Genomic DNA, 20376 nt, shown 5'->3' on the forward strand with positions numbered 1-20376 from the left:
GATGCTGGAAAATAAATCGAGCTTCTTTGCAAGAGCTGTAAGCGTTTATAACTGTTGAGCTGTATCCATAACTGATTTATATTGTATCACTGATGTATAACAACTCCTTGATTAAAATATTCAATGATTTATTTTCAAACTTTTATGAGGAAGTGGAACACTTTAGGAACCAAAGGAGAAAAGTAGAGGGATGGAACAAACAGGGATGGGACTTGGATCTGCTCTGCAAACTATTTCTGCTGCAGAATAAGGTTCTCTGAGAATACCCACCATTAAGAGCTTGAATGATTTCAGGAGACCATCATGTGACCTGCTCATAGAAGGAGAAGGTAAAGCTGGAGAGATGACTCAGAGGTCAAGAGGTCTTGTGCTCATGCAAAGAACAAGAATTCAAGCTCCAAGACTGTACCTCCAGCTTCAGATCTGACATCTTCTGCCTTTTGCTAACATGCAGCTTGTGTGACATTTACTCACACATACACATAAGCATGTGCCAACATACACACACACACACACACACACACACACACACACACACACACACAAAATCAAATAAAGGAGAAGGCATGGAAGATCACTGGACCCTAGTAAGAGATTCAGATTCATTTCCAAGCCAACTGTATACAATTCGGCACACAGTCTTGGGATTTAAGGAAGTGCTGCACTATACAGGCTGTGGGAGGTTAACTGAAGTGGGCCCCATCTATGCAGCTATGGAAGAGAAAAGACTTTCCAGTGGGGTTTCTTTGGGTTCATCCTTCTCCTGTTAGACCTGAAACTCATTGGTTCCCAACACTGAGTTATCTTGGGACCTTCTGAGTGGGTAGGTGCTGACTGTATGTCCCAAGGGAAGGCTTCTCACATTAGTTACTCTAAGAGTTTTCTTTGCTTTTTATTTGTCATAAAGTGTTTAAATACCTCATTTCATACAAATGTCTGTAATATTCGTTTTATTTCTAGATTTTTTCCACTCCGTTGATTTGATTTTTACTCATTTTCTGAGTATCACATCATACAATTATCCAGTCCTTGTATACAGTTAACAGCTCCTAAGACTGTACCCCTCATTGCTTCTTCACTTCCAGTGTTATTATAGCTGCATTGCTCATTTTTACACTGGTTTTAGAATAGTGTCTTATTTAATTCAGAAATAACTCTGGGTTTTCATTGCACAACGCTGGTTAGTAAGTAACCCAGCAACTGCTGCATCATCACGAGACAGCATCACTCTTGTACAGCATCTCCTTTTCCAGTCTGGTCAAGTGTCCTCTTGAGTTCATAAGGATTTTAGTTTTAAATTTCTTCATACAGTTATTTCCAGCTAATGTATTGTCATATTTGTTCCTAAGCTTGCTTTTTCCTCTTTTACGTGAATGGACTCATTAAATTATTTATCTTTTTAATTAATAAATATTCTAATCATGTGGGTAGGTGCATGCCTGTGTGTGGGTTGCTGCACACGAGAATGGTGCTGGGGTAAGCCATAAGAGGGCATCTTAATTCCTGGAGCTGGGGTTGTTGGCAGGTGTGGTCACATGATGTGGGTGCTGAAAACTGAGCAGGGTTCTCTGCCAGGGAAGCAGGTGCTCTTAATCACTGAGCTATCGTCCAGAGTCCTATTCTTTCTTATTATTTTCATTTTAGTTCCAATTTTATTCATGATAGCTATTTTTTACTAAACTTCTCTTTTCTATTTTTTTAAGAAATTTGGATCTATTATATTCCAATCTATTTAAGAATGAATAGAAGTATCTTTATCTCTAATTTAGTATTCCAGATTATTCCTCTCTCCATATTCCATTCCATTCTACTTAGTTAAATTTTATTCCTCCAAGGCCCTTGTCCTTTTTGAAACCTCTATTCACTTACCATCTTTTGACATAAGATGAAGTCATGTGATGTGTTTCTCTGGAAAAGGCCAGGAGTTGCTCTCTTTACACCTCTGTGGCTAAGTCATTGAGCCTAAAATGTAACTGAAGATAAGTGAGAAATTTCATGACAGATCAGATGATCAAATTCCTTCTAATTATGACAATGGGTCATCTGTTTCACTGCATCTCTCTGGCCACTTTTTCCACCCTCCAGTCTCCCCGTAACTCCCTTTATTTTTATATAAATTTTTTCTTTTACCTTGTGTCTCTCTCTCTCTGTGTGTGTGTGTGTGTGTGTGTGTTTATGTGACTTTAGGTACATGAATGTGTTTGGATTGGAATGCAATCTTGGGTGTTGGTTCTCACTTTTCACCTCCTGGCTCTTGGGCTTGTGGGATTCTCTTCATTCTGCCTCCGATCTTACATAAAATACCTGGGATTACATATTCTCAATGGTAGGGTTGGCTTTATGTGTGTTTTGGGGATTTGAACTGAAGTTCTCACACTTGTACAGCAAACATTTTACCCACTGAGCCATTTCCCCAGTCCCAAATTTACCTTTAAAAATGCATAAAAATGCAAGATATATATCAGTGTATATTGATACACTTACATAGTTTTTGATATATATATATATTTATTGATAAGCATTTAGAGAGTTTTAAGATGTATATATTTCCTAAAACATCTATCATTTCTTTATGTTAAAAATGTTCAAAATAGAGCCAGGCGGTGGTGGCGCACACCTTTAATCCCAGGACTTGGGAGGCAGAGGCAGGCGGATCTCTGTGAGTTCGAGACCAGCCTGGTCTACAAGAGCTAGCTCCAGGACAGGCTCTAAAGCTGCAAGAAACCCTGTCTCAAAAAACCAAAAAAAAAAAATGTTCAAAATACTTCCTTTCATTCTTTGGAAATGTACAACAATTTTATTCTATATCATTACTGTATTGGATGATTGCACAGCAGATCTTTCTCTTTTTGTCTAACTGTAAATTAGAACTCATTGAACTCATTGAACAAACTTTTCCTATCCCTTCCCTGCACATTTTTTCCACATTTGGTAACTGTCTCTATTTATGAGATAAATGTTTTTAGATTCCAAATATAAGTGACACTGTGTGGTATTTGTCTTTCTGAGTCTGATCTGAGTTATTTCTCTTATCATAGTGGTCTCAGGAGTCATCCATGTCACCATGGATGGCAGGGATAAATTCATTTCATACTGAACAGCATTCCATTCTGGATGTAGACCACATTTTATCTCTTCATTGGCTGACTAGGTAAATAGAATTTCTTTCACCTTTGGACCGTTGTGAATAATGCTGCAATAGACACTGTACAATTGATGTTTCTTGAACATACTGGCTTCATTTCTCTGAATTTCTGAATATATTTTAGTGTGTGTGTGTGCAAGCATGTGTGTGCGCACGCTTGTGCTACAGTGTATGTGTTTGTTAGAAGGCAATTGCAGGAGTCAGTCCCCTCCTTCTGCCATGTGGTCTCAGGGACTGAAGTCAGGTTGAACTTAAGCTCAGTGGCAAATGCCTTTACCTGCTGAGCTATCTCGTCAGCCTGGCTTTATTTCTTTAATATTTTTATGTTTCTTTATGACATTTCTAAGGATATGTAAGATATTTTGATTGCATTCACTCCATGGTGTCTGTTTTATTTGTATGTGTGATGTAAGCTGAACTTTAGACACACAAAAAAGCCCTCTCTGAACAGCAGGAAAAGGATGGCAGGGAAGCAACCTGGGGGAGCGCTCTGCATATCTGTTGACTGAAGCTAAGAGGACACAGTGTGCCAGTTGTGCATGAAATATGCAAAGGGAACATACCAAGTTCCAATGCACTTACTAAGCGTTATGCATGGGGCTGAGCATGGGGTGCACCGAGCACAGGACATTCTGCATAGGGCTGAGCAGAGGGGTACACTAATGGTAAGACAGTAACAGTTTCCTGTGTGTGACAGATGTGGCATCCATCCAAAGAGAAAATAGTGCATAGTGGATGGAAATTGTCACTAAGACTCAACAAATTTCCTCTAATAGCTTTGAAAGAAAACTCATATTTGGCCATCCTGATCCCAGTGATTGAATCCCACAATTCTGGAAGTGTCTATGGAAGAGAATTAGAAACATGAATAGAGAAGTTGAAGCCTCAACATGGGTATCTCGTGAAGCAACTCTTGTACAAGCACTATTATTTGTATGTGTTGTTGTGTTTTCTTTGATCTAGAGAAATATCCCAGACTGGGTGTTTCTTTGGAATAGTGTGTTTGTAGTCAGACTTGCTTTTCCTCTATTAGCCCCAAATAATGACACAGAGACTTATTATTGATTATGAAATTCAGCCTATAGCTTAGGCTCATTCATAACTATTTCTTATAACTTAAATTAATTTAATTTATATTAATTAATTATATTAATTTATGTTTGCCTTGATATTTTTTACCTTTCTACATGTCTGACTCTCTCCATGTCTTGTTAGCATCACCCTGCTACTTGATTATCTCCTCCTATTTCCTCTCTTTTGTCCAGGAAGTCCCGCCTGTACCTCCTGCATAGATATTGGCCATTCAGATTTTATTGCACCAATCTGAGCAATGCATTTTCGCACAGTATGTAAGTATCCCACACCATGTGTTTTTGTTTGTTTGTTTCAAATTTTTGGCAAGAAGCCATCTGGCCAAAACTGGGTGTAACTGCATCTCAAATACAACACAAATATACATTTTAGAGTCTACCATATAGGTCTGGGGGTCATTTAAGTGTTTGCTTAGTACACATGAGGACCTCAGTTTGATCCCCAGGTGTGGTGTGTGGTATGATGCTGGAAGGCAGAGACGAGAAGACACTTGGGCCAGACTAGGCATAACAGTGAGCTCCAGATAAAAAGTGACCTGTCTCAAAGCACAAGATGTACAGCATCCTGGGAAACAACTGACATACAAACACATACATCACCATACAAACACATGTGCACAGGCACCTGTCTACATCCATGAATATATTTTAACCACACAAGAAAAGAAAACTACCACATACGGTCTCTACCTCAGAATGGAGTATCCTTTGTAAAAACCAACCAAAATATAGGAATACCTACCTATTTAGCAAAATTGCCCAGTGTCTTCATTTCTACCATGTTATTGGGCCTTGGAAATAATTGTTTTGACTTATGGTTTTATTATTATGTGACAGATGATTATATTTTTCCTAGTAAGAGTGCTAGTATTTTATGCTTAATTTTCTCTTTTCTTTTTGTATGTGGTGCACATGTTGTGTACTTATGTGTGTGTGCTTGCCCAAAGAGTCACGTGTGGAAGCCAGAGATTGACATCAGCACATCCTTCTTCAGTCACTGGTCTGTCCCATTTTCTCACTGCACCCAAAGATCGCTAGTTTGGCAAGACTAGTTGGCCAGCAAGCCCCAGTACGGCTGTTGTCTATCTCACCAGAACTACACAGCATCTTGTTTGATTTTCTTTGGGCTCCAGGGATTGAACTCAAGTCTTCATTCTTGCACAGCAGGTGCTTTCTCCACTAAGCCCTCTCCACGGCCTTGTGTGGGATTTCTCTTGCTTTTCCTCAGTGTGTTGTTATGCTTATTGTACAGGAACACTCAGTTACCTCCGAGTCTGTGTACGAATGAAACTAGGTGGTTCCCTACATCACAAGAGCCTGGCTGTATTTTGGCTTCATTCTTCTCTTTTGCCTCGCTTCTGCTATCATGTTTTTATTTTTTTGTACTAAACAAATTCTTTGCAGGATCATAGCTCCCTCCACATCAGTAGCTTCTGCTGAGATTGGTTGCTCAGCATCTTGGTCTTTGGTCTTTGATTCCATACCAAGTCGAGCGACCATCACGCAGACGCAGATTGGTGTCATTTCGTTTGCTAACACAGGAAAATCAATCTGAATGTACAGTTGCATTTTAATTGCCAGTATTTAGTGGTTTTCAATATCTCCAATAAATATCTAATTAGAGTAAATTTTATTTTACTAAGAAATAGTTAAAACATTTTGAACATGTTTACTGCAATGAAAAACACTCTATGACTAATTTCAGTGGCAGAACAGCATACTGAATAACGCACTTGAACATGTCCTGCAGGTGTTCTGTTTCTTAAGAACCCGAGAAAGATTTCTATAGGCACTTACAGGGAAACTCCTTGTGAAACTACTGCACCACAGACCCATTTCTGCTGGAAGTTCAGTGCATCTTCCCTGAGCCAGAGACTCCTCATTGTCCCTCCCAAGTCTTTCCCTACCACTGATGGGGGGTACGTTATTGAAAACAGTTGCAGTGTTTATCTGGGAATCTAAAGCATTTTTCAGGTTTGTGCTGGGTATATAGATTATAATTTACATTATAAACATTATAAATATTTTTTACTTATAAATTCTGAAAAAAAGATTTTGGACTAAGTCAAAAAAGTAGTTGGCTTAGAGCATGAAGACCCAAATTTGATTCCCAGAAGACCTATATAAGAACACTAGGCATGAAGGCATATGATTTTAATTCCAGCACTGAGGAGGAAGTTCTCTCTGGTTTAGCTGAACCAACCAGTGCCAGGTTTAAATAGACCCTGTCTTATAAACAAAACAACCAAGAATAATGTTGACAGTGTCTGAGATAGACACTCCAGGTTGCCCTAGGTCATTCACATATACATGCACACTTGCACATGCATTCACACACTCATGTACCCTCAAGCATGAACCAGTAAATAATATGTTGAGAAAGAGAAAATGTCTTTAAAAAAGTAGCACAGTGTAGATCAACTGAAAGAGACAGTTGGCATACATCTCCTCTCCACATACAAGTGCACACACATGTCACACAGCACAGCATACATTATACCCTGAAGAATGACACACAACTAGGTAAGGAGAGATGACTCATATGCTGCAGGGGCATAAGTCAGGAGTGAAGCAGTGTGAAAGATAAAGTTTGAAATTAAAAATAAAGACAAATAGCAGATACACTCAGTAGAGTGAAGTGGAACTTCAACAAAAGCAGGCCTGTATGTTTTTCTGTGTCATTTTATAAGTGCCCAGTTATGCTTTCTAACCATGCACAAGCATGTATTCCATGTGCTCATCATATTAGCGACACATGTGTATAACCTATGATGATATGAGAGAGGATTTGACCATACTCATGTAAGTGAAATGGGTAGAGGTAATGTAGATTCAGAGACAGGAACACAGCCACAGCCTCCTCTTCTACTCTGTCTTCCCTCAGTGAGTCTGCCTCATGCATGATCATACCTATTGATCTGTTGACCATCTCTTTTTTTCCTTGTACCCACGGTATCCATTCAGAAACATGGAAGCTTCTTCCATTGAAACACCGTGATGGACCCAAGTCCTCAAGCCCTAACCATGCACATACGCAGAGCAGTGTTCTGAAAACTCCTGAGTATCACCAGACTCAGCTTGACCAAGGGTTAACAGCTAGCAGGTGCAAGATCCAGTATTTAACTTTGTTACGTTTAGCCTTGCTATCTTGACATAACTTAGAATCAATCACCAGAGAATTAGGGGTCAATTAAGGATTTGTCTATATTAAGTAATTGGTGTGGGAAGACCCAGTATATACTGGGTTTTACCATCCAGTATGTACAGATTTGGAAACTGCAGAGGTGGGGTATGGAGCTAAGCACAGACAAACAAGTAAGCATGCAAGCATCTGCTCTTTCTGCTCTGGACTGTGGATGAGGTTGGTGGCTTTTGTTTTACCTTCACTACAATCATGGGCAGTGACCTGGAATTTTAAGCTAAAATCATCCTCTTTGCATTTAAGTTGCTTCTTGTCAGATTATTTTATCATAGCAAAGATAGACAGACAGACAGACAGCAGACAGACAGACAGACAGATAGATAGATAGACAGATAGATAGATAGATAGACTAGCAAAGAAGCTCAGAAGGCCAGCCACAACCTGCAGTCTTGCGCTGTACACCCATATTCCTCTTGGATGCACCCTGTTATATGATGTGCCACTGAATTACATTTGTGAACTCTCTCTTCCTTTCAACTTTCAGACCTTCCTATGGCTCCTTCCAAACGCAGTTCACTATTTTTTGACCTTAAATTGGGGGTATTTAGAGTACCATTCCTGAGTTTTTTACATTCAAAAGGTATACTTTCAACACCATATGATCTCAGCAGAGACATTTTAAAGTAACATTGACCATAATTTATAACAGAACTAATAACCCTATATGCAACCTGTAAAGAAGAATTCTAAATTATCTCATTTTCTTGTTTCATTTTTAATGTTTCCATATGACAAATATTTCATAGTCACTGAAATGATAAGATTTAATAATTTCTTCTTCCTTTTTTGATATTTTGGGACAGGGTTTTTCTGTATATCTCTGGCTGTCCTGAAACTAATTCTATACACCAGGCTGATCTCTAACTCATAAAAATGCCTCCAGAACACTGAGATTAAAGTTTTGTATCACCATCATTCAGCCCCCTTTGTTTAATTGAAAAATTCGTACAGTGTATTTGGATCATGTATTTTTCATGCCCACAGCTCTTCCCATATACTATCCACCTCCCTATCTACTCAACTTTATGTTCTTTCTCTCTCTTTCTAAAAGAAATGAAAAGGTAAACAAGAATTTGGATGGTGGTGGTACATGCCTTTAATCCCAGCACTTGGGGGGCAGAGACAGGTGGATCTTTTTGAAATCAAAGCCACCTGGTCTGCATGGCAAGTTCCAGCTGGAGATACACAAAGAAACCCTGTCTCAAGCAAACAAACCAAAAAATAACACAAATACAAGAAGCACATGCACACACACAAATCCACTACACAAACAAAAATAAAAACCAAAAGTCCAAACAACCAAATAATAACCAAAACAAAGAAAATAAAACAAAATGTCCACCACAATGAAACTGAATTCATTTCATGTTGGCTAACTACTCCTGGTAATAGGACCTGCCTGAACTGTGGCTGATATACCCAGTAACACTGCACTTGGAAAAACAGATACTTCCATTGCTAGAGGGTATCAACTGCAGATAGCTGCTTGGTCAGGGTTAGATCCCTGTGTCCACTTCCTTCTCTCAGTGTTAGAGTCCATCCTTAACCTCGGATGGGCTTTTTGCCTCTTGCCACAGTGCCTGTGAGTGTGTATCAGCCCTTTCCTATCTGTTTCCTTGGAGTCATTGATCACCTGTAGCTAGTATAACCTTTCATCTGTTTCTTCAACTGAAATCCCAGAGGGGAGTGCTTTGATGAAGACATTCATTTTAGAACTGAGTACTCCAAAGCCTCTCGCTGTGTGCGCTTGTCTAATTGTAGATCTCTGTATCAATTCCCAATGAACCTCCAAAAGAAGCTTTTTTGATGTGGATTGAGCAAGGTACCAATCTATGGACCTAGCTTTATATCACTAGGAGTCATTTATATCCCCAGGCTATTCCCTATCTCTTCTCAGATTCTTGACCACTTAACACAGTATTCAAGAATGGGTCCCATCTCATGGAGTAGGCTGAAATCCCATTAAAAAGATGTCACTATTGCACCAATGTATCTTTGCAGGTGGGTCACTCTTGAAGGTTGTACAGTTTGGCAAGGGTGATAGTGATGATTCCTTTTCTCCTCCAGTCATGCAGAGTGCCTTCCAGTTCTATGAACTCTAATTAGTAGGAGTGAAGCTTCAAGTTAGGCACCACTGCCACTTTTCCTGCTAAGTGTTTTTTCAGCAATATGACTTTGGAGAGCTTATCAATAACCTGAGATGTTTGAAGATTTCCATGGGGGCTCTTGGTTAATGACTCAACAAGATATAATCCATTCTTGGAACTGGAAAGTTTTCTTGGTGGGATGAGATGACTAATTGGGCCAGTGTCTCTTCTATTTTTTAGTGACAGTATTTAGATTCCTTTCATATATATCCATTTATCTATGAATTCCATAATTTTATTTTTCATATATATGAAAGGAATATATATATATATATGTGTGTATATATATATATATATATATATATATATATATATATATATATATTTCCATAAGGTTTTCTCAAATGGCGTTTAGTTTCAGCTGTCCTTCCCTATAGTCCCTCCTTTACCCTTCTCCCCCATTCTAGTTCCTCACCTTTTCTAACAATATATTCCATTTTCTCTTTTTTTTTTTAGAGAGCCTCTTCTTACTCTTGGTTCCTACAAGGCACCTTATTCTCCAATAATCCGGCTTCGACAAGTATAGCACTTACTAGGGTAGGGGTGGGGTTAGAAAAATAAGTACAGATCATGAAGCTGTGAGTGAAAATAGTATAACAGAAGCCCAGGGCAGTATCAGGAGGGAGTTTCGGCGAATACTGAAATTCACCTGGGTTGAATTGTCCATACACTTTTATACCCCAATACAAAAGGGGAAGAAGACAAAAGTCTGCTTAAACATGATACAAAGGAAAACTAAAATGGTTACTTACTTCAGTACTTGTCACATCAAATCATTAATTCTTGAGAAAAGCATTCTGTTGTTTAGACAGCGAACCCACCTTAGATCAAGCATCCTGATGGCAGCTACTTTCTAAGTCAAACATCTTAATTCAAAAGAAGGAGCAGAAGTATTCATGAACTCTTTGACCTTTGGTCAGGGTGGAGTGGATCTACCTGTATGGGCCATCTTAATATTCAAAACACCAAGTAACCACACCCTAGGTCAGGGTAAATAGCCACACTTATTGTCCACAACTTTGAGCAACCTGAAACTCTCTGACCTTCAGACAAGGTAGAAAAGGCTCATATTTTTGGACCTTCACGGCACCTAATCTCTGTGGGTTATTTGGATTTTAACACATATATCTAAAGCAAAAGTAATATCCAACATAGGAGAAAAATACAACATTTGTATTTTTGGTTTTGGGTTATATTCTTTAGGATGATGTTTTCTATTCTGTCCATTTACCTATGGATTTAATAATTTTAATTTTTTAGAACAAATGAATAATATTCCATTGTATAAAATGACCACATTTTCATTATCGATTCATCTGTTGGTGTATATGTAGGCTGTGTCCAGTTTCTGGCTATTGTGAATAAAGTGGCAGTGAGCATGCATGAGCACGTACCTCTGTAATAGAATGTAGAGAACTTCGGATATAAACCCGAAAATCGGATAGCTGGATATTGAGGTAGATCTAGTCCCAGCTTCCTGAGGATACTACACTGATTTCTATAGTGGTTGTAAAAGTGTGCCCTTCCACCAGCTATGAAAAAGGGTTCTCCTTTCTGAAATGTACATATTTAAGAATGTCATCCTTTTCTTGATCTTGATTTCAGTGAAAAGTTGTAAACTAAATAATTGGACTGGCTTTTCGTTAATTTATTTTAATATAGTGTTTGTCCGTGTGTGTGTGTGTGTGTGTGTGTGTGTGTGTGTGCGCGCGCGCGCGTGCGCTTGCGTGTGAGTGCTTGTGCGCATGTGCATGCACGTATGTGTGTGTTTTGTGTGCCTGTGTACATGCAGGAACCAGGCAAGGCATTGAACTTCTTCAGCTTCCTCCAGGTTATTTTTGGGTATCCTGTCTTGTATCATGGAGGTCTTTCTTTACCTGAGATATTTGAAGCTATCTAGTATGTTCTCGGTAAGGAGCCAATGTTTAAAGTCTTATTACTATTCTCACAGATGAAAGTTTAAAATAGAGTATTAAGGAAGGCTGGTCTTTTCCCTTGTATTATTGTTTAACTTGTTATTTAAAGATACATTTATTAACAACACCCAGATTTTGACAAATAATCACAACTTTTACCTGAAATTTGTGCTCCTGCTTGGTTCTTGAATGCTTTCTAGACAGTATCTGACCCTTTATGCCTTGTTTTAATCGATGCAAGCACTCTTCACTCAGAATACTTAGGAACTGTTTCATGGTAGTGACTTGCTAACTCAGATACTTAAAATTATATTTTTATTTATCTTTGACAATTCTGTACATATCTAAAATAAATCTTGATCAAATGTATGCCTAGCACCCCTTCTTTTCTCCTCTCTAAACTCACTAAACCCCTTCTTCTTCCCAAGCAGCGTCCTTCCTATTTTTGTTTTTTTTTTGTTTTTGTTTTTGTGTTTTTGTTTTGGTTTTTTTGTGACCTAATGAGTCTAATTAGATTTGATTCTCTAAGCTTTGGTCAGGAGTTATTTACTGGGGCATGGGAAGCTAACAATGGCTGTATAACAGAGTAAAATTATAGTCCTTCTTTCCCTTACCAAAAGAGTCAAATCAATCCCAGGCTGATGTTGAATTTATGATCCTTCTGCCTCATATTCTTGACTATTGGAGTTATAGGGACATGACACTATACCTAGCTTTCAAAGGAACTTCTTTAATGCTTATTACAGTTTTAACCTCTGTTTAGGTAGCCTCTTTGTTGTGCTGGCATGTAATGACTTTGTCCTCTAATCTCTCATTAGACCAATAATATAATATTGCTAAGAATTGAAAATCAGGCTTAACAAAAGCAAATATGGGAGCAATGTTAGCCTGAGAAATGCATTTGTTTCCTACATGATGGCATCTGCTGTCAAAATCCAGATCCTGGTTAATGGAGTAATTAGTAAGCAACCAGACAAATGTAACAAATAAAAGAGCAAGAGTTCCACATGTAGATTTTGGGAAGCAAATGATGAGTTCTCCCCACTACTGTGTTCTAATCAGATGCAGAACATGGTATTATAATACTATTTGATAGGACTACTACATATGGTGCCATAAAACTCCAATGTCAGGCTGAGCTGATGCCTCTATCTTTTAAGTTCTTGCCATGCAAGCTTGAAGTTCTGAGTTTATTTGCCATTGTATGGTCTGTATAGGTTGTATTTATTTATTTAGGACTTAGGACTATACACACACACACACACACACACACACACAGACTACAAACAACAACAACAACAAAAGGGTTATGAACTTGAATGAAAGCAAGGTGTGGGTGCTTGAGAAGGTTTGGCGGTACGAAAGCAGAGGAAGTAAATGACATACTCATATTATAATTTCAAAGAAAAATGTTAAAATAATGACAAAAAACCCATAGTAGCTATTGAAACTTTTGCTACTTCTTATTTAGCACATTAATAAGATACTACCCAAAGATTGTTTTTGCTTTTGGTTTGGGTTTTGTTTTGATTTTGTTTTAAAGCCAGGACAAGTGATGAATGCTCATGCCTTCATGTGTATTCCCAGTGCATATTTGTAATCTCAGCCCTGGGGAGGATAACTGAGGCTTTTGGGCCAGATAGATTAGTCTAATTAGTGAGCTCCAGCTCAGTGAGAGATCCTTTTGGAAAAGGAAAGGAAGGATGGGAAAGAGGAAAGGGAGGGTGTGCAGTGTCTGAAGAATGACTTCTGGGGATGTCCATTGGCCTCCACACACATATGCATACATGTACACCTACACACACACACACACACACACACACACACTAAAGATACGGCAAAACTCTGATATCTTGAAATCTGTTAAACAGTGTAACATGTGCTTGCCAGCTGGACAATCAGGCCTCTCTCCTCAGGCCTCAGTTGCCTTCACTGCTATACTAAGCAATAGGTCTTCTCATCTCTAAGTGTTTGTTTCATTCTGTACTGGGATTTCACATGAGACTCCCTTCAGCAAGCATGGCACTACAAGCTGTATTTAGGTGCTTTATTGTTTTGCTCTTTTCATTTAGTAGAAAGGGTCTATGAAACAATTTTTTTCCCTATCTAATACTGGAAAATTATGAGCACTTAGAAGATTCAAATTCCAGTCACATTTGCTTGTCTTTTCCTCCATGGGGAACACACACATGTGCAAATGCTTGCCTTCTTCCAGGTCTGCTTTGTGACTCAGTGGAAATCATTGACTGTGAGCTGCTCCGTATCAAGTGTGAGGAGCACAAAGACCGGCCTGTGCAGATGAGACTGTCTTCACAGGGTTTTCCCATGCAGATTTCACAGTATTTTTATAGTTGTGTATGTTGTCAGAAGTGCCCTCTCTCTTTCTTGCAGGAGAAAGTCTGGTATAGACTGAAATTGGAGCCACTCTGAGAAAGACATGAGTGCCCTGAATGCAGCCCATCAGAGCGTGCTCCCTTTTGCATCCGTTCCTTCCTCCATTCTGTGATAGACTATCCTGACAAAAGCGGCTCAGTGGATTATACGGCTTCGCTTTTATTATCTACTCAACATAAAGTAACCACCTGGGAAGTCATTGGAAGAATTGCTTTGGTCAGATTGGCCTGTGGTCATTGTCTTCACAGAAGATGCATGCAGGAGAGCCCAGCACACTGTGGACAGCACCACCCCCAGGCAGATGAGCATGGGCTTTAAAAGAAAGCCAGCTGAATGCAGGCCTGAGAGTGAGCCAGTAAATAGCATTCCTCCAAGGTGTTTTTATCAGCTCCTGCTGGCGCTCCTGCCCTGACTTCCCTCAGTAATGGACTGTTATCTGCCAGTGTCACCCAAATAAGCCTCTTCCTTCCCAAGCTGCATTTGGTCACAATGTTTATCACAGCATCAGAAAGGAGACCAGAACAGGAAGAAGAGACTCTTTGGGCTCATAGTTCTGAAGTTCAGTGCAACAGGGCAGGGGAGCCATGGCAGCAGGAATGTGAGGCAGCAGCTCACTTCCATCCACAGGAAGCATATAACAATGAATGCTGTTGCTTCACTCACTGTCTCCTTCGTGTTTAGTGTGGAATCCTAGCATATGGGATGATGTCATCTACAGTGGAAAGGTCTTCCCACTTTAATTCACTTGATCTTTGTAATTCCTCATACCCAGTGGCTAATCTAATCCAGATATCAGGATGAAAACATCCCTCCTTCTAGGTGCATTTATAAGGGATTTTCTGTAGTAGGTCAGTTGAAATAGATAGAGCTAAATATGAGCATAGCCATTGTTATAGGTTTTGGTTCTAAATGAATAAAAAGGAGGTGAGCTGAGCATGAGCAAGCATGTCTCTCTGATTCCCGACTCTAGACACAATATGGCCCGCTGTCTCACACTCCTGCTACCATGGGTTCCCCATCCTAGTAAACCCTTCAGACCATGAGCTGGAATCAGTCTTTTCACCCTGGACTTGCGGTTTGTCTAGTACTTGTCCACAGAAGCGAGAAAAGTTACTAACATGCCTTCCCATGGGTGCTTCCTGAGCTCTGTGGTTCACTTGCTGGCTCAGAAGACTTCTCACATGACTGTGTATGTTCCTTACATCATGGAAGTCTCTCGTTCTTCACAGACACAAAGGCTGTGCTCTACCCCTTGCCTAAACTCCCACGTCTACTTCCTGGACCTGAAGGGGTTAGGCCTGTAAGATTGCTACCTCACGCTAGATGGCAGTCCCAAGCCCTGCATGACAATGCACTTCGGAAGAAGTGGCCTCCCCAGTCTCTTCTTATAGTTGGATCACTGGTTTTAAAGACTTGTGAATCCCAGGGATTCAGTTCCTCAGAACCAACTGGAAAATGACTGTAAGCTAAGCACGGGTTGAGGCAACTGTCCCACACTCCTTCCTGATGAACCATCAGTCTCTCTCTATGTTCACCAACCTAGGAGTCTGGCTATACTGCTGCTGAAGATTCTCATGGATAATTTTTGGCAGATAAATTAATGACTGATCAAACCATCAGCCTACAGTGAATGAGTCAATCTCCATCCCTCACAGGAAGCAGGAGTATAGATTAACAAGTTGTAACCCCATAAAGCTTAAGTTTCCCTTAGTAACCATAATTCATCCTTTGAAGATCAGTTTGCTAGAATCAATTCAGGTATAACCAAAAAAGAGCTAAATAACAAAATATGATACTTTCATCCCTGTTATTCAGGAACTTCTAATGAGTTTATGAGTCCTATATCATAAGCTGTGGGCAAAGACAAAGTATGTATCTCTTACACATCTGCCAACATTCAGTCACATATGGACATGAGACTCATACATGTACAGAAGGAAAGCATAGATTCACCACCTAGAAAAGCCACTTACTCCATGACAATTAAAATAACAACAGAGCCCATAAATTGGAAGAGCAATTAATATTTAACTAGAGACAACATAACGGCAATCATTAATTGTACCTCTTTCCTCACATGTAAGATGTAATAAAGCCTACCTGGGTGTATGTATGCAGGAAAATTACCAAATAATGAATGCCCATGGGTTATCACATATTGATAGCTTCCTTCCTTTAGCAATTTGAGGCAGAAAAGCATCAGGAATTTTTTAGCAATGTGGAATTCCACCTTGGCTTGTACTGTGCACCTTCCAAACAATGCACCTAAAATCTTAGAGTACCCCCACCCACACACCTACATACAACTGCATGTATACTTGCTTTTAACATAAGATGAGTCAATTCTCACAGAAACTTCTAGATAATGGCTAGTTTCTATTTAAACACATCCTAGAACACAATCCAGGAACTAGAGACAAAGGGATAATATGCCTTAGGTTGTTAGGAATGAATGTGGAGTAAGTCAAACTATATGATCAAAGTAAACTTTTGGAGAAAATCACCCATTTACTATCCTATGCCTGTGCGTAAAAGGGCTTGCATATGATTAAAATCATACATACATGGGACATGAAAAGTTAGCAGAAGCTGGCATAATCTAAGCCTGCCAATCAAAATACAGAAGCACTCAGTGAAACCCTTAGCAATCAAACTCTTCTTTCTATTAAACCCCCAAAACAATAAAGGAAGAACCAAATAACATTTGTAGTTCTTAAACCCTTCACTCATATAGCCTCTGTTGGTTTCAGCAAAGACTCATTTCTAATATGTTCTTGTTTCTTTCTCGAATAAAAGATCAAGAACCTGAACACAAGGGCCATAACCTAACTAGTGGTAACAGCTGTGGCTCTCACAGTGCAGGATTCTGGGTAATTCTTCCATCACACCACTGAGTCCCTAATTGTCCATCAATCCCTAAGCATCAATGGCAGCAGTCAACAAAGGCTGGATTCTTACCCTCTGACTATGTAACCTGTGAGTATCCTGAGGTTCCACAGCCCCGGAGTCACAGTCTGGTAAAGGAAAATTCTTGTTTAGGATGTACCAGTTTCAGAGCACAGAAAAGCAGGAGAGATGATGAATACCAGCAGCTGTTTTATACATTCCTCCTGAGGACTTAGTAATGTCTCCCCGGCTCTATTCCATTGGAAAAAGTAAGTCGAACACCCCAAGGCTGTGTCAAGGGACAGGAAAAACAACTGTTGCACAGACAGACACATCCAATATTTAGTATTAGTAATCTTCCTAACGACCAGGCTTTTAAGAGGTTGTAATTGCTTCCTTGTCAGAAATTAATTACAAACTTCAGTTCCTTACTTATTCATTTGTTCATTCATTTATCTATCACTAAGCAGGTGCTCTTTGAAAAGTTTGTATCCTATGCCATGTTATATATGTTAAAAAGGGAAAGAAAATATGATGGTAATATTTACAACTAGAAGAAATTTGATAGCAGGAAAAATAAGGTATTAGGGGAATTTCTCTCTCTCATTCCACCCTGCCCTCGTGTGTGTGTGTGTGTGTGTGTGTGTGTGTGTGTGTGTGTGTGTGTGTATTGGGAAGGTGATGGATGTACAGTCAAAACTACACAGTACATATAGATACTATGAAGGTAATGAGAAGCCATGCTTTGGATTTCTAAAACCAGGCAAATAGAAAGCTTGCACTGTATGTCCAAAGACTGCAAACTCCACAAACTGAGGTCTCATTTCCTCATTTCTCTGTCTGAACTCAATTACTGTCCTTTGAAGAAAACAGCATAGGACTCAATACGTGGACTCAGAGTGAGGTCAGAAGCAGTGAGTATCCTGCTGTGGAACTAAAGACTTTTGTAGAACTCCAGGTCTAAACTGGTGACAGAGATGCACTCAGAGGCACAGGCTGTTGAGAATGATGTCCTCCTCTCAGGACAACTGTGATACCCACAAAAGACCCGGAACAGTGGGTCTGTTGATGCTGTCTCAGACAAGGGACAGAGAAGGTCATTAGGCTCTTAGCTGAGATTCCACACAGGTCCTCTTGTACATCCCTCAATGGTGTGTATAGCTCTGACCCATTTGCATGTGTTCTTGGCAGGAACTAGAGTCTATGGAGAGTAGAAGTTTATTGAAGAGGTCATACCATCTCTGCAGCTATAGTGAAGTCATCTCCTAGGCTGGGCAAGACTTTACAGTGGTATAGCTGTTTGGGAGTCTCCACACTCTTATAAATAGCCCATCTCCCATGTTGCTATATATAAAACCAAAAACCTCGTTGGCCCACAAAGGCAGATTTGGGTGGGACTGTTACTGTGATCTGGTTTTGATGGCCTATGTGGGTTGAGCAGATGTTCATTTATATTTCCCCAGGAAAAGTTCCTGCAACACAGATCTTCAGAGTTAACTCAGCCAATAAGAAAGGGCAGAGTCATCTTACAGAGGTTGATATGTCAGGCACCATCTGAGAATGTGTTGCTTGCCAATTCCAGAGGCCAAGAGGAAGTGCCCTGGGGGCCCTGGGGGGTGTGGAGTTCTTGTCTGAGAAGAGGCACCACAGTCTCATTGGGCTGTTAGACAAGCCATGTTTGAGAAGGAAGAAAACTGGAAAGTATGAGGCTTACCAAGAATTCTTAGTGTTGTTCAAGTCTTGTGTTCATACCTTTTTATAATTAATTTGAATTCATATGATTTTTGACCTAGGATGCATGTGAGAAATGATGTGTCACAGGAAGAAACAGGAATCCATTACATTTTATGTCCTACATACAGTGGTCAACTTTAAATTTCATATTCAAATATGAATATTTAAATATCATATTTGAAAAAGGCATGTTTCAGGGCTGGGATTATAGCTCAGCTTGTAGAGTGCTTACAGAGGATAGGCAAGCCCCAGGTTCCATCTCCAACACAGAATAAACAGGCTGTCATGGTGCATACTTGTCATCATGGCACTGAGGATGTGGAGGCAAGAAGATCAGAAGTTCAAGACAACTGTGGCTACATAACATCAAGACTAGTTTGAGAAACACTGTCTCAAAATGAAAAGAGAAAGTAATAAAATAATAATAAATAAATAAAAATAATAAATAAAATAAGATAAATGCATAAAAACAATAAAAAATAGAAAGAGAAGATGGGACAGATTTTAAGAAAAAGAGACTCATGATTCAGTACTGTCAGAAATGATCTTAGTGTCCTGCATGCACCAGTGAATAGTTAGGGACAATAAATGTTAGTGGTTCTTGTTGATGGGGGTTTTCTCACATCTTATCCTTCCTGTCACTAAAGCTATTTATTGTTTTAACTCTGCAGGCTTTAGCTTGCCTCCTTTCCATGAAGATTGTTTTCCCTTTCTCCCTCTCTCCTGCCTTTCCTTCCTTCCTTACTTTCTTGCTTGGTGTGTGTGTGTGTGTGTGTGTGTGTGTGTGTGTGTGTGAGAGAGAGAGAGAGAGAGAGAGAGAGAGAGAGAGAGAGAGAGAGAGAGAGAGAGAGAGAGAGAGAGAGAGAGAATTGTATGGTGTTTCTGTTTGCTTGAACACAGTACTTGTGTATGCCTGTAGAGGCCTGAGTGTGGCACAGAAATATTCCATAATCACTCTGCATCTCGTTTTTAGAGACAATGGAACACAGAGTTCACTGATTCAGTTACAGTGCCTAGTGAATGAGCTCTGGGGGTTCTGCTTGTGTCTGTATCCCCAGTACTGAGTATAAAAGTATGAGTCAGAGTCTGAAAACTGGTGAAGCTCAGGATGGGCAAGCCCCAGGTTCCATCTCTGGCACAAGAAGCATTCCTAACTGAGCGTTCTCTCTAGCCCAGACTGTCATAAACTAACCCGTAATAAATACTTTAATACTTTGGATGTGAGCATTTTTCTGTGCCCTTGTACTTTTAATATTTATTTCTATTTCTAGTTGTCTGAATGTTTGTGTATGCGTGTGTGTGTGTGTGTGTGTGTGTGTGTGTGTGTGTGTAGGGATATGCGCATGCAATTGCAGTTGTGCATAGAAGAAGCTATCATATTCCCTGGAGCTGTAGTTACACATAGTTGTGAGCCATCTAATCATCTAATGTGTATACTGGGAGAAGAACTCAGGCCGTCTTCAAATGCGCCATGTTCTCTTGACCGCTGAGCCCTCTCTCCAACCCTATATCCTGTGCCTTTAAGGGATAGCAAGGAAGCAAGGAATGAATTATGTAAGGTTGGGAAATTTTGATACTGTCTTAAATTTATGTAGCTGCTGACATAAGTAGTTGAAAATTATAACTTTAAAATATAAAAACAAAACACCATCAATTGTTTTGCTATTGACTCACTCTGTAATTGTAATGCATACCCTATAAATTTGCTGTTCACTTTTTACTGTATTGTTTCTCAGGCAATTACATTTTACTGCAAATTTGGAGGATTTACTTGATATAATCATTGAATACAAGTGTAGTGCTAAGTATTTAAATGAGGATGTTATCAAATGAAGCTAATTTTTCTTGTCTTGTTGCAACC

This window comes from Arvicola amphibius, chromosome 12 (genome assembly GCF_903992535.2).
Source record: "Arvicola amphibius chromosome 12, mArvAmp1.2, whole genome shotgun sequence".
NCBI classification, from domain to species: Eukaryota; Metazoa; Chordata; class Mammalia; order Rodentia; family Cricetidae; genus Arvicola; species Arvicola amphibius.